General features: G+C 34.5%; 1 protein-coding gene across 1 annotated transcript in view; it reads right to left on the bottom strand.

Moving 5' to 3' along the window:
* Positions 1 to 16,684, bottom strand: part of LOC125076826 (muscleblind-like protein 3) — a 103,789-nt gene that overhangs the window by 71,939 nt on the left and 15,166 nt on the right. The window contains exon 2 of the mRNA XM_047688521.1: positions 9,270 to 9,316. The gene's annotated coding sequence lies outside the window, so the exon portion shown is untranslated. The remainder of the gene's footprint in view (positions 1 to 9,269; positions 9,317 to 16,684) is intronic.

Here is a 16,684-nt window from a genome sequence, read left to right as displayed (position 1 = left end):
TCATTTGTCAGAAAATATGTTTAATTTTTTTAATTTTCCTTGTATCAAATAAATGTAGGTAATACATTAATATTAAATGTTTCCATTAATCGTATACACTGCATTATGTGATTCATAATTGATGCTATCAAGTAATGGATTATTCAGAAACGACGAGACAAACAGAAGTTACTCCTAATTTTCATGTTTCCTAGAATTTAATGTTAATTGACGTTTAAGAGAAAGCCAATGGAGTTTACGTGTTAATTTATACATCTTGACAGTTTAACCAGAGACACAAATTGTCTTAGAATCTAACGATAGGGCTCTCCGTATTCCGTCGAGACTAGAAATTACAATATTTATGGAATAAACACTGTTTCAAACTTAGTTCGACACAAATGATTGCGATCAAAACTAAATGCACACTAAGATTAAAGCAGTTTTTAATCAGTTGAGAACACAACTCCAGTTTACGAGCACCGTCTTAACAGTTCTTTTTTAATTGCCTCTCGACGGGCCCGGGCCGTGTAATGCGCAATTTAATGATCCTTCAAAATGTAAAATGCATTACTGCGCCATCTTTATTTTACTGCTCGCCAAGATTAAATGCACAAAAAGTAGGTGGCGTTATCGTGATGTCATTGAAAAGCAAATAGCTACCGTTTGCTGTTAATATTGATTCAGCACAATTAAACCTTTTTCGAGCTTATTATCATAATCCGACGTCGTCATATAAAATGTTTGCCCAAAAATAAAAGAAAATAATTATGTTTAGCTTAATTTCGATACTATATCTAATCAAGATCACAAGACAGCAGTTAATTTATTTTTCTCGCAATATTATTTTTGTTAAATGAATGTCACAATGTTTCGTGGCGAGAAGAAAAAAATATAGTCTCGTATTACGCATGCACCCTCACGGACGACTGTCGCTGGCACCTAATTATAATATAAATATCTACCGGCGTTTAACAACTGACCCGGCCATTATAATCTTAATAACCCGCTGCCTCGGAATAAAATTGGAAATGATGTAAATTTGCTAAAACATTAAAATAATTTTATGACTATAATAAGCAGCGAACACGTTTTTTTTTTTAATATGACATATTATTATTATATCATATTAAGGAAAAATTAATTACTTAATAATATCATAAATGTTAAACGGAAATTTAAGATAAATAAGCAATTTTATATCGGAAATGTTAATTTGAAAAGAAGCCCTTGACACGGATTCAAGATAACGTAACATAATTGAGAAGAAATTGAGAAAATAAACAAACTGGGTAAAACTAAAAGTGACAGAACCGGTTAATCAGCTCTATTAGCGTACGTCTGACTATTTTTATAAAAAAAATACTAAGTTGAGTGAAACAGTGCAAGAGGCGCCACCGGCAATATTCGCTTCTCGTGTCTCGTCTCAACCATATGGACGGATACATGCAACAATGAGCCATACAACCGGTCGTAGGACCGTTACAGATGAACCGCCGCGCCGTCCGTGAATATACATGAGCTGAGACTTGACCTCGTGATATTAGACCGCGGGTGCGGAGCGTGGGACCTCTAGGAACAATCGACATTTGACATTTTGTTAATGACCAAAAACGCTTTCCGTTTACTGTATTAAAGATATTTATAATGTTAAAAATCATAATACGATAAGTAAATGTGCACATAAAATGTCTTATACTTATATCTTAAGTAAAACGTAAGTTTGATTTACAAGTCATCAATCAGAAAGCGGCCATGGGTCAGGCACCCTTTACACCCGACCACCTGTCGCATCCGCCAGCTCGCAGCAGTCGCTAATCAGTCACTAAGTCAAGCTAAATCTCGGTCTGACAGGGAGACCGCGCTACGCGGCTAATGGTATTTTGACGAACGGGGATATTAGCTTTCGCGACGTGTAAATGGAGGTAAAATAGCCTAGGCCAATTTTTCCTTGGAGAGAGTCAGACTTATTAATGCATATAGCATTAATGTAATTTTAAAAGTTTACCGAATAAGATTTTTTGAAACGAATAAAACTAGTTTCAATAGGAGCTAACGCTGAGTATATTATAGGAGTAATAAGTGTTAATAATAGTCTTCGTGTATGATAGATCGACAAAAGAAAACGTTAACGCTTTTTCGGAGTCGTTCAAGATTGAGCAGATGAATCGTGGAACAAAAGAATTATTATTGCACGCACGGTGCTAGACAGAATTTTCGCATAAAATAGTAGACATTTATGAAATAGCGGTAGCCTGTCATTCGGAGCGTCGATATCGGTCTAGCGGGCGGCGAGCCGCGGCGATTGCTGTAAAATTTCATCGCAATAGTGAATGTACACGCGAGTCTAAAAATAAACACGGCGGTCACAGCGGGCGTAGCCATGCGATACTGAGATAACTGCTCCAGAGTATTTGCCGCATCGGCGCCACTCTGTGTTGTGACATGAGAATGTGCGTCACATGCGTACACTTAATTAGTCGCGTTAATTTTATCCGACACAATCGCTTTTAAGTGGCCGCTGCGTTTTGATCGCATATTGATTCATTTTAAGTAATCACTGTCATTTGAGCTTTACTGTTAAACCTAGGTCTGCCAAATACGAAATATATATACTTTGGTCATTGGAGTATGCACCTATAGCACTCTTTTACCTACCTTAAATCAAAAATACAAATTAGTAACGATTAGTGAACATCAATAAAGAATTTGTTACAGGTATATGTACGTGTACCGGTATAACACGTGGCATTATAAAGATATTCTCTCGATTCTGTTTTTTGCAATATTTATGTCACATTTGACTAGAAACCGTTAGTCACTTCGGGGCGTTATATTGGAAGCGAAGCCTTATGGAGCGATGAGATATGGCGGCAAAGCGAATGGCATAAAATGTAATGCATCTTATACGTCAGGGAAACAAATGGGAGTAGAAATTTTTCAGTCGTCGGGGGAAAATCGAGTACATTGAAACATGAAATCATTTCAGCGATGATAATACGCAAAGCAGCAAAGTGTGACTAGCAGAAACAAACTAGATTGAAGCGAGGAACGGAGCAATAACGTCAGTGGGCTTCATCTCGGCCAGATCACGTTCCTAGAACAAAAGAAGCGCGGCGAGCAGGCAACGGCCTAACGAAATAAAAAATCACGTTCAAATGTAGCTTTCATATTTAACAAACTCTATGCAATGTGGAACGTTTGCGAATGATTCTATCTAGAGCTTAGCTTAATATAAAACCTTTTTATAAAGTATTCTAGTAGATATACATTTCATTTAATTAATTAGCGGCTCTTTATGTTATAGACCTTGCGCGTCGAATAATCTACCTTAAATTATCCAACAAAAGAGTACGTCATATGATCTACAATATACAGATATTTAATTAAATACTTATTAAGTATTATTAACCATAAATTCGAATGTTAAAATAATTTATGAATATTTACTAATACAACAAAAATTATGTACATAGTTAACCAGTTAATAACCAGAAATATAACGATATTTCATTTTTTAACAGTATGAGAAGAAAAAGCGATTGCTCGTACTGTAGAATTTGATACATTAAAATGAAAACGCCAACAACAGCCGTGAATGTGTCACGTGACAACTCCATGCATTCGTGCAGCATTAAGAAGACATTAGGACTCATGGCGAGGATGCATTATTTCGCGATGTATTTAAAATTTTACTCTTATCGTTCTAATAGATCAGCATTGGACAGATAATAGAGTATGTGTTTATTATCTTAACGATCGTGATTTTGATTCTATGTAAAGATAATCGTGATGGTCTTTTAAAGATAATGTGTAGGTCTGTCTTCACAAATCGAAGTCTCTCAAGTCGATCACGAGTATCGATTATAATCACTAATCTAACCGTGAACTGGTAGGTATTTTTTTATTATTAGCTACACTTGGTTTGTTAAAATATGCATCCGACCTAGTTTAAAATAATAAGTAGAATTTGGACTATATGTTCGAAATAATCAGACTATGCTTTTTTCAACAAGCAGGTTTAATAGAAAAGTTTTATTTGAATATTTATTGGTGTAAAGGTGAAAATTTGTTAAAAGGCAATCCTGCATATTTTTAAAATAAAATGAAACATAGGTACATTCAAGTGATCAAACGCGTTAGTCTGAAATCTAGAAATTGCATGAACGTTTCATCACACGTAGTTGCGAGCTTTCAAAAAGCTTTCAGTGCTTGATCGTGCTCGATATGATTACTGCGATAAAAATAGTGCTTATTTTTGTATGCTTGACTTGCATTTTGGTAATCGTTAAAATAACTACCATTTAATTAAACCTATTATTAGTTCCATAATTATTACACTTTTCATATTTGAATATCACGAAAAACCCATTGCTATTCTCTTAGCTTCCCATATTTCTTGTCAAATTAATTACACGAGTAAAGTTTCACTAACTACATTCTCTAGGTGTATACGATTATTAAAAAAGTGCGGTGCTTAAGCGGCCACAGCGGAACATTTGGCGGAGGCTGATGGACACCGCAGAGGAGAACTATGCATTTTAAGTTACATCAATCGATACGCGGTCGGTCGCGCACGTGTGCTAGTTGTTTATGTGCCGCAAAAGCCGCGAAGTTTTGCATGACTGCCAAATGTGGAACTTTACTTCATATAAAGTGCCTTTTAGGACTTCCCACGAGAGATGTTAGGTTAGGCTAGTGCACGTATGGGGATGAGACCGCTCCGTCATCATCGTTACAGCTCGGTGGGCGGCGCCAATTTGACCGAGCCTAATGAGTAATGTGTCCGTCGCGGTCTCTGGACTCTATTATTGAGCCTGTCAGAGTGGAAATATAATTATACTTAAATAACATCATTTATTTTTCTTATCAAAATAAGCAATTATTAATAAGATTATGAATACAGCACTTTTTTGTAAAATTATCCTTTTTAATTTAAAGAAGCGGCGTCATAAATTAGTTACGTCAGTCGTTTCGTGTTTACTTTCTTGGCGCGGTTGCTATCAAATACTTCTCGACTCATAAATATTTTACAGGAGAATTCTTTATGGTATTGTGATCAGATAGTAACACTCCTAAGGCATGGGTCGATGTCGCATCAATATTTCAATGAATGCTTGAAACATGTAAGTGTATTTTGTAACGAAATGTGTTATTTTTAAATAATAAAGTGTTTCCAGCCAGTTAAAAGTATATGCGGCAAAAGAATGTTCTCTGCAGATAAAAGGATAAATTTAACGAATAAAAGTTTAATGCAATCAAACGGGGTCATGTTGAATGGCGCATTCCGTGATTGTCCGTGATTTTTTTTTTTTAATTTTAACGGTATCAGTGGAATGTTGGAGTGTTATATTCGGCGGTGTAAGTGATGAAAGCGAACATGACGTGAACACAGCATCGGAGAAGGGGACGTGGTAAGGTCGCGTTACGCTGTTTGAAAGTGAGATGCGAGGCGCCAGGAGAGCAACAAATTAAGTCCCCGCGGGGAAGGCCCGCCCACGCCCGCTCGCACCCGCGTTGAGAGCCCACCCGCGATAACGTCTCGCCGAAGGGAAAACTTGAATATTTCCAAGGAATTACATAACCAAATTCGTTGAATAAAAGTTCACGTACGTGCCGTGACAACTGCCAAACGGTTTCAGAGCTTCAACTCTAATTGAAGATACAAAGATATTGATTAACAATATTTTAAATTTAAGCCTTTCAACATGAAGAATTAAAGGAATTTTGTTGCGACGTATGGCTGAAATTATAATTCGTTAACAAGAATTTTCTTGAAAAAACGATTTTATAGATGGCAAAAATTTAAAGTAATTCATTTTTATATAATCTACATATGGTACCTAGTACGGTAAAGCAGAGTTGTTTTACTTTAGATTTATGAAATAAATAATTCTTTATATAAATATTACTAATTTTTCTTCTTTTTCTAAAATGTTGTTGAACATCGAAATACTTCGAAGTGTATCGCATTTAAGGTACTAAGCGATTATTGACAGATTTTGCTTACAGAAACAGGGGCGAAATAATAAACGATACAGTTAATGACGGACCTATAAAAGAAGGAAGAAATCTGCCAATAGCAATACTTAAGCGAGGATATAAAATTAAATGGGTAGAAGGCGTTTTTACAAGTTTATCGAGCGTTCCACATCGGGCAGACGTCTAATGGGCTAGCAGGCGCCGAGCACGCTGCCTGTCTGTCTCGGCGGCTAGTGACGTTGGCTCTTGCCATGGAGTACCAACCCGACACCAAACCTTAACGAATTTACGATCGATATATGTATTTTGTGTGGCAGGCGTTATAATCATAAGCTGCTTAATTAAGTATAAAATAAAAACATTAGTCGGAACAGTGTAATTAGGTCTACAAGCTACAACTAGTGCGGGCCAACGCGAACAAAGAACTCTGAATAGTTAGAGAGCTGCGCGGTTGGCTGCCCCTGAACTGACTTTTTATGCGGATTTATCGACTCAAATTAATCGTATAAGTAGAACCAACGGAGGTAACTTGCGTGAAATCCGATATATAGGTACTTTTTCGAAATGCAACTCATTGTGAAGTAAAATGTATTTAATAGCAATTTCTAAGTTTCTTACTTCTACTAAAAGTTTTTTTCTGTAAACTTTGAATAAAGTATGAAAATCGGCCAAAAGGATGACGATGTTAGGAAAAAAGATAGGAAAGTGTATTTAAAAAAAATCATATAGATGGACATTGATGTTAGTGTTTTGGGAGCACCTACGCGGCTGGGTCTCTGGAGCGACACGTCAACCCACAATCTCATTTACCGCTTCCCACTACAGCGAGCGACACGTAGGAAATGAGATGCGATTAGTTATCCACTCAACGAACGTTTACAATACCTCTACCTATATAGAAAGTTTACTATGCAGCAGCTGATTCTATCTAACTAAGATTAGGATCAATCGAAATGTTAATTCCGTCATTTACGCTTCTAACAGTGGACAGCATTCGCCTTCGATTGTATTTACGTAATCTCAACTCATTATTCCTCTAGACTATTAAACATGTCCGACTAATGTCTATAGCTTCCACTTCGGTCCATTAGATTTCGGGAGATATACTGAGAAAATACTAAAACTGTATTTATGTTATGTCATTTCACTATTTATCTAGACTATCACATAAATACGTTACACGTTTAACGAATGTTTTAGACCAATCAGAGTTCAATATTGAGTACGGCAATTATTTTATTTCAACTTAAAAAGTAGTATACGCTAGTATGAGGTTTGAATTGTTATCTGGTTACATTGAGTATGTATATGGAGATTTACATCAGTTACCAAATTGATTTCAAATTTCGAAGCAAATATAAATGATAAAATAACGTTACATATAAGCCATCATAGTTCGATTCAAAGTTTATTGCGTATAGTTTATTGATAAAATAAATAAGTTAAATTAAAGACATATTCTATGCAATGCAGTTCTCCTTGAACTTTTAGAATGGAACATTTTCTTGGAACAGCAGTGTTCTTTGGGAAGTAGAGTGATTCCGAGCCGCTTACTCCAGCGCCCGCTCTGGGACTGCATAATACATCGCAGCGAATGCACCGCAGTTTGATCCCTTTCTAGACAAGGTAAGTACGACTGGAAACTTCTTATGATGTTACCTCCACTTTTCTACCAAGTACGGACATGAACGACTAAGTCTTTACGGTCTCAACGTAAATTGACAAAGTTTTAGGGATGTCATCTCTTTGTCTTCTTATACGGGAATATCGGCTGCGTTCAATTATTTATGACTAATCGCTTCGAAAACTTTGCGAGACCAAAGTTTGTAGAAAGTATAAATGGCTACGATTCCACATCGGAACTTGAATTCGAGTAGCATCCAGTTGTGAGTATATATAGCACAAAGAAATAATAAAAACACCTTTAGGTCCTTTATGTCTTGCAATAAATATACAAACAATAAAACAGAAATCATATCGATGTATTTTCTGGTCCATAATATTATTTAAAAAACAAACTATATCAAAATATTATTTTAGTAGTTAAAAGCCTTTAGTCCCGAATTTATCCGGGTGAAAAACTAATTTTATTTACTTTCCAATTGTAGCGTCTTCTAACGGGTCCAATCTACACAATTTTTATATAATATCAAGATTTATAAATGTATCAAGGTCTTATTGTTGGAAGTTTCGGACGGATGTTACTAATTAATAACATAATAATGATCAAGTTTTAAACGACAAACTCGTTTAATGGCACCTAATATTTATTACCTGCTACAAATAAAACATAAATTTCTTAGTGTCAGCAATATAATATTAAACTTAAATAAAATATAATTTGTTATATAAATTCATTGTAATAATATTTTTAAAGGATGTTTGTGCATTTAATGCTTTTTAAAGGTATATCATTAATTCGATGGTAACGATATAATGTTGGGATTCAAGTTTATATTAATTTGTTTTATGAGACTAATGAAATGAAATCGAGGAGATTGTCTGAGACATGAGCTATTAAAGTTCAATAGGAGTCAATTTGGTATATAACCTTTAAGGTATTAAATACGTCACTATATCACGGATGAGTTTTTTTAGTTCTCTATTTAATACCTACTCATTTCCTAATAACATAACATTAAGAAACAACAAGGTGTATTTAAATATGCGTTGTGGTAAAGTAGTATGGGGGCTATTCAACATTTATTAATGCGAATTGGTTCGGTAACTCCAGACAATAGGTTATATTTCTTCGGATTGTAGAGCTCTGTGAATCTGGGCGTGCACACAAGGCAGGTAAATGACTATCTGCATTAGCAATTCAGACAGGACCAGCAAACAAAACAACTACTATCCCTTTCATATACGTCTGAACAAGAACAATATCACTTGGATACAGCGTTGTAAATATAGTTCGATATGTTGAGTAAATGTTACAACAAAAACGGATGTCTTAATCATTTTGAAACAGCCATTACTGACTTTTTAAGAATTAAACGTACAAAATAATTTCTATGAAAACCGAATGAAAGATATTATATTTTTTCAGATAGAAATAGATTTTGTATTGTGACATTTCTTTTGAAGTGGTAAAAGTGAAGATATAGAAAGACTACTAGGTAGGTTTATCGTCTGGAGGGCAATCATGAAAACTATGTCACATCGACGTTGTTTCAAAGATGTAAAAAATAACTCAAGTGGGTATATAACAACAACAACCTAGCGTTGAAATGTTAGAAAATCTTATTTTTCGTGTGTACATTTTCGTGTTATTTTTGTATGTAGGTAGTAAAAATAGTAAAACTTACTTTTTGGGCGAACTCGTTGAAATTATTATATGACTCCGAGCCAAAATCTGAAAAGGAGAATTGAGACATTAGAATTTGAAACAAGGTTAAATTTGTATTGTAATCAATATTAACAATTACAACTCATATTATTAATTCAAAAGTGCGTTTGTTTGTTACGCTTTCACTTCGTAACCACCCAACCGATCATCATGAAACTTTGCATAGGTATGTTGTCAGTGATACAGAAAAGGACATAGATGTTAGACCTACACCTGACACAAATATCCCCCCCCCCTCCTTCTCACGCAGGCTGCGTCATGGGCGGAAACTAGTAAATTATAACTAAGAACGTTATTAGAGGTGAAGATCAATTCTTAAGTGATATCATTTAAGTTTGCTCAGCACACATTGCCTCGCGAATATAAAACTAAACCAATTACAAGTTTTCCAATATGCCCGGCAAATTATACCAATGTTAAACTCGCAATAGCCTCTCAACGCGGCTTCTTGCCGAGTTCTGCTTAAATTGAAGTTTGGAACGCGTATAGGAGGCACCCCAGCTTTACGCACACACTGTTGATATAAACATTACGAAGTATCATTCATCAGTGACATAAATCCTTAAAGATTAACTAATATTTTGTGGATACTGTTAACCTAGTTACTACTTATTTTGTTATAGTAGGTGGTTATAGTGTTTTTTACTTTTTTTTTGTTTGAAGATACGTTTCCGTAAAATTGTAATTGATTGAATTTCAACCATATTTGGTGTAACAGAATACATCTCACTCATGAAACTTAATAATGTAATAAATCGTGACACGGCGTAAAACAATAAATGAGGCTCCTGTAATATTTACTGCGCAATCACGTAACCATTCTAGTTACATAAACACGTTTTGCAATACGAAGCGAAAAAGCTGCGCTTAAAAACTCCATTACGGGGCGGCATTCGTTTCGCCGTGTCACAATACGCGTTAACCGACAAAATGAGAGCGTCGTAGCTAGTTACGGAAATAAAAGGCGTTATTATGAATCGCAATGACTGCGGCGCGGCGACGGGCGGAGTCAGGTAAACATAGCTATTTGCTTACCCGGCCCTTGGCTAGGATTTGTGACATCCGCCGGTAAGCTGAGCGCTGCGAGGTGAGCATTTCAGCTTCAACTCTAATTAGTTATAGTTGAATTAAAACGTTAACACAAAGGAGTAATTTCGGAATAAGTATACTTACTAATAATGATAATATTTTAAATTAATTTTCGAAAGAGCATTAAATACTATTCTATTATTATTTTTTAAATTTTAACACACAATACTCGAACTATTATGTGAATCCACCTACCCGCATTGAGGCAGCGTGGTGGAATGTACTCCAAACCTTCTTACAGGGAGAGGAGGCCTTAGCCCAGCAGTGAGAAATTTACAAGCTGTTAATGTAATGTTAATGTAACTTAAACAAAGACTACTCTTTGTACTCTTATAGGTATTAAATTATAAAAAGCCATAGAATATTTTGTAAATCAATTTAACAAAGTAAATTAACTAACATGTCTCTTAGCACGACTCTGATAATACCTCTACCGCACGCTAATCATTTTGAAGAGCGAAGGCTGAAATATGCTTTTACGTAAGCGTCAAATGTGAATATTGTGAAATGTTTTTGCTCGCGGCGGCAAAACGGTTCGTCTTTTTACAGTAAAATCATAACTGACAGAATTGAAAAGCCAACTTTTGGAGTTTATGCTTAGATAAAAAATAAACTAAAAGTGTATGTCGCTACATCATATTGAATGGATTCATTTTTGTATTCGGTATAAAGGACAGGCGTAGAGTAGAAAAAGGTAGATATTTTTATTTTTAAAATGTTTGCTTATTTATCTACTAACCGCCGTAACCACTATGTTTTAGGCATATTTTGAACATAACAGAACATAAGCGAATATATGTCGACTTTAACCAAAAGCAGGGCAGTTTTTCTATACCTACTCTATAGGATACTGAAACTTGAAATGTTTCAAAAACTGAAGTTTTCAACAAGAATTAGTAAAAGAAACTCTGTAAGACTCGATCGGAGTGCGTAGCGCGTCTAAAGTAAAACTCGACTAAAGTATGACAAAAGCACGTGCGCACCCGAACCTTGCGAACTTCCCGGAGGACACACCGTCATTTTTAGGGGCGCCACTGAAAGGTAAGGTGTGTCGTTTTGAGGCCCCAGGGAATTTACTACGCTTTAAAGCTGGTAATTTGATGTGAGTCTTCCGAGATTTTTCCATCTTCTCGGGGTCGTTCAGGGGACGGGATTAGACTACGTGAACTTTAAACATCGGCGTCAACGCGGTAGATTAGTGACGTAAGTTTAGCTCAGTGTTTCGAATTTTAGAATAACAATTTATCCGTTATTTTATTTATTATTTTATTTTATTTATTTATCCCTTCAGCATTTTTATATTCAAACTATTTGACTTGTATATATTTTCCATTTTGAAGGAAGCGATGTATTTTAATCTAATCATCAAATAAGTGTGTACTTAATATATAAGTGACTAAGTGGTTTTTGTAGATACGGTATAAAAATTAACATATCTTATGAAAAGTATAGTCAACATGGAAACAGGGCGTAGGAAAAAAGCAAAGTCGTAAAACTGGTGCCCACCAATCGCCAAATAAGGTCGGCGTGGCACCGACGAGCCGCGCGTCGTCGTCCTTGACTCCCGGCCAAATGACATAAGTTGGCCCATGGGCGCGGATTCTTAACTAATCGATAAACAAGACGAAATGGATGAACAAACCAAACAACCGATTAGGCCTTCCCACGCGAAACCATCAATTTGTCCATTTTATATGACTATACGCAGCATTATATAAAAAGCACACTGACTGACTGTTAGTCACGTTTAGAGGCTTCACGTATATTTTAAACGCTAAATATATTCTGACCAAAAAAGACTATTTATTTAAAAAAGAGCAATAACGAAACGAAAAAAAATCCATACATACTGTTTATTGCCTTATAGACAAGCAACTAAAACCTTCTGTTATTTCTGATAAACGTATTTTTTTATAGGAACCGTGTTTCTTCAACACATGTACCACGACCGAAAATAACTTTCAGTAAGAAACAGTAATATGTATGTTTTCTCTTTTTATTTCAATACAAATGTCTGTCTGAGTGAAAATCGCATCCACAGTAGCAAGGGTTAAGTACCATAAAAATTTAAAATTTCATAAAACCATAACAAACAAACTAACTTTCGCATTTATAATACCAGTACGGATATTTTTATTAAACAGATTAAAAATAAATTGTTAGTGAAAATATTCAAACAAAAGAAGGTTTTTAATTTTTTTTTTCTAGTCTGCACGACTAACAAATAAATTCATTTGAACCTGTCTCGTACGAAAAATATATATAACGAAGTGCGTGTAATAAATTTTATAGTAATGTGCGTGATGTAGAATCGATGTGGGGCTAAATGAAATTAATATTTAGGTTATTAGGAATTTAGCCCTGTATTGTAGGTGTGACTGAGTATAATAAACTTTCAACACGACTGTACCGTAACAATGTTTTAATTAAATTTTTGTAAAAGTTATAGAACTGGTATTTTGTGAATTCTGAATAATATAAAATATTAATCTTGGAACCATAAACCGACCATTATTTCTTAAAATAAAAACTAAAAATGAACCTTTTACATCTTATAATGACATATTTGTTTCGGCAAAGTTATAAGTAAATTTTTAAACGCTCAGAAACAATAATTCCTTTGCATTGCTTGCATTTATTTTTTGTATTGGCTAATAATTCCAGATTTAAAATTGTTAAATGTTAAAATGTAGAATTAATTCAAACTTAGTCGAGGAAAGCATCTATTTGCCTCAAGGAGTCTTAATCCTTGAGGCAAATTGTTGATTTCTGTTTCTTTTAATTTAATCCAAATTGATCATTTATTTGTTTAATACCCTTTAAAGCTATTGTTGTTGAATATTACGTCTGTATTTAAGTGGAAAAATATCTTTGTTTACCAAAGGAATTGATTACACTCTTTTGGCGATTGGTACACACAAGATTAGCATGCGGCGCGGCAGTCGTCGCACTCAAGTTCATTGGCAAGAGCCCACGTGCTCGCCCCCACCGCTGCAGCGAGGTGACTGACTCTTACAGAGCCTACATAACATATATGGACGTATGTAATTAGTCCTTATGTCAACTTATTTTTTCCCATAATCACTATGACGTTGCATATCATTGCGACACTCTTTGCCCTTGTACGTGTATTGTTATCTAATCAATCAATACGAATCTTGTAAGATTGAGATGTTAAGGTTTATCGTTAAAACTTAAGCTATTAAAATTTATTTTGAAAAAAGAATCGTTTTTATAATTTTCTAATTAAAAGTGTAAACGACTTTTTAAGTTAAATGCGCAATTTTAAAAGAGATGTTGAAGTATTGATACTCTGTGGAGCGTTACAAGAGAGATGAGCTTAGGAGTTTCCTAGTATATCATTAATGATTCAGAGATCAATAAGCGAACAGTAGGCATTAGCGAGGTGATCGCTAAACGTCCACTTCGGCGGTGAGCAAACATGAAGGCGTAATCCGTTGGGCGGCACTTAGCGTGCGCCGCAAGCACCGTACTCTAATTGCACACCAACTAATCTGTTTGTGAAAGCGTCACATTACTGATTTGAGCTTTCAGACCGACTGGACGATTCGAGTGTTCACAGTTCATTAGGAGCTATAAGTTCATAATGAACGCCGAACAATGCCTTTGAACATGTTTTAAAACTAGTCAAACTTATATTGAAGTGCTCAAGCTTACTTAACCGTTCAACTAGTGAATGCATAACTTGTTCACAAGTGTATCTAACATACCGAACGAACAATGGGATTATTTTACTATTAAGATATGTAGTATTATAACTACATTATGCGGATGTTTGCATGACGTTAGCGATGGAGGGTTATGATTTATAAGAGTCGCGTTTAATAGAAAGGAGCGCCATCAATTACGATCTTTATAGAGTTAAATACCTAATTTAAATAATTTACTTCTTTTTTTATTCTTTGATTTTCGATAATAAAATAAACAAGCATTAATATACTTCATTGTACTTAAGGCATACTTTAGTATTTAGCCGATGAGTAAGCCGCCTGCAATATTTTACCGAGGCATTGTGTTCATCAAAGCGAATCGTCTGACAATGTTCCTGTAAATATTTATTGATAGATTTATTCCCTAAGCTAATTCCTGTTTACTCGTGAGGACAAAATTATACGCTGAGTAATCGAATGACTGTTCAGCGCCGTCGCGGTTTAATATTGTTTTTTATTCTCGTTAATGACTCGAATATCGTTCTACACATTATTCCTAATTAGTCACTGGAATACGTGTACTAAGATCTCATTATATACAAAGCTGGTGTCCCTAGACAAAACTAGTATGTATAAAATATGACGGTAAGTTGTAAGTGAAGACATTTGTGAAAATTTACCTAATAAACATAAATGAGAGATATAACTTCATTGTATCTTGCGTCTAAATTAATATAATCAATCTTCTACTTATTCACGTATTTGTTAGGGTATATACATAAAATTATCGACTAAGAATATTCTTATAATACTTATAAGAATAAGAAGACCAGAATTACAATGTTTTCAAAGGCAACTCCCAAAAGAATATATGTATATAGAAAAGGAGCCTATAAAGTAAAAAAGTATCTGTAAATGTCCTGCTAGGTGAGAACTTATTCCAGCATGTTTATCTACTTAGTTTAATAGCAAAAACAGTTGGCTGGATGGTATGTAATATATTTATATTTTTAAATTCATTTATAAATATTTGATGGTAGGGCTTTGCGCATACTCTGGGTACCACATCACATATTTTACCATTAAACAAAAATATTTCGTAATGTTCTGATTTGTAAAGTAAGTGAGCCAGTGTAACTACAGACACAACCTTAGTTCCCAAAATGCATGGCGCATTGGCGCCAATCTCTATTGGTAATGGTGACTACTTACCATGACCAGCACATCCGTCTAATTTTATTATGAAAAATAAATTACCAATTCATCTTTATTACAATTGAAGACAGCTGGTGACACTTGAAATAATTATCACTTCAATTCAATCACAAAATTTAAGTAAAAAAATTAATATTCTAACAATTATTAACAAATCAACAAAAAAACTAACATAAATACGATAAAATATATATAATGTCGATGGCAAAGAATTGCATTATAATTAGAACCAATAGAACAAATTGGATTTCGAAACTACAATCGCTAAGAGCATGAGTCAGAGTGGACAGTGCAATATTCGAAACCAATTGCGTATCTGTATATTTCTCATCGAGTTATTAGATAATAATTAAAGTGTTAAACGAGTGATCAAACACTTTTTAGTTTGTTTTTAGAATAAAGAAAATAATAAAGGTCGAAACGACTTTTACATTAGATAAATTAGACTCGGCCAACAATGGCAGCCTCTTGCGCTAACTAGAAAGTGAATCGTGCTGGTGCCGCGAATGGTCTTTCTGATTGTATCAAACTTCGAGTTCGTTACTCCTTTCATTATTCTTTCAATCACAATAAAATAGCTGTATGATCTCAACTAGAACGAAAACCTTTTAAGACAGATTAAATTATATGTTATGTATAGTGCATGTATGTATTATTTTAATATTACTTTTGACTAACAAAGAGTTGCAGTTTTTATTGAAATTATTTACGTAAGCGAGAGACAGGATTCTTATTTTTCAAAAACGAGGTTAACATTCTCATTCGGTATGTCCTTTAATTTTAACTTATTTTACGAACGTTGCCGCAACTTGCGATAAATTAACCTTTTACGGAAAAATGGACATCTGCTCCTCTGGAAAAAATCCCTCCTGGAACTTAGAAGTAAAAGGACAAAATTTACGATCCGTGTAACCGTGGGTAGGCGGTGCCCGCCTACGACTCGCATGCAAATGGCTCGATTGGAGGAGATTGCTGATGTTAGGCACCAAGGAAGATTAGAGTTGAAACACCTCGAGGGCCTTGATCAGTTGTCGATAGTAATTGACAGATAAATAAGATAATTTGTAATGGAAACACGCTTAGTAATAGAAAACAAAAACTATTTCTTTTTGGGTTAAATATTTTAATTAATTTAAGAATTAAAATTAAGCAGAATTACATTTTTAATAGCACTAACACTGACAATTGTCTATGAACTAGAAGTGGCTTTGTTTTATGGTAAGGCTTGAAAGCTTAGGAAGTTATAAGTTAGATCAAAACCGATAACTGGTGAATTGAATTACTAAAACAAAATAGATCAAGAGAAAATAAAAAGACTGGTGCATTTTAAAATGGCATTCGTTTTGCATTTATTAATAAAATTTAAAAATGTTTTTATAAATATCATGTATAAAATATG

Source organism: Vanessa atalanta, chromosome 3 (genome assembly GCF_905147765.1).
Source record: "Vanessa atalanta chromosome 3, ilVanAtal1.2, whole genome shotgun sequence".
In the NCBI taxonomy this organism is placed as follows: domain Eukaryota; kingdom Metazoa; phylum Arthropoda; class Insecta; order Lepidoptera; family Nymphalidae; genus Vanessa; species Vanessa atalanta.
The sequence above is the reverse complement of the archived record's forward strand: the minus strand, read 5'-3'. Positions and strand labels throughout refer to the sequence as shown.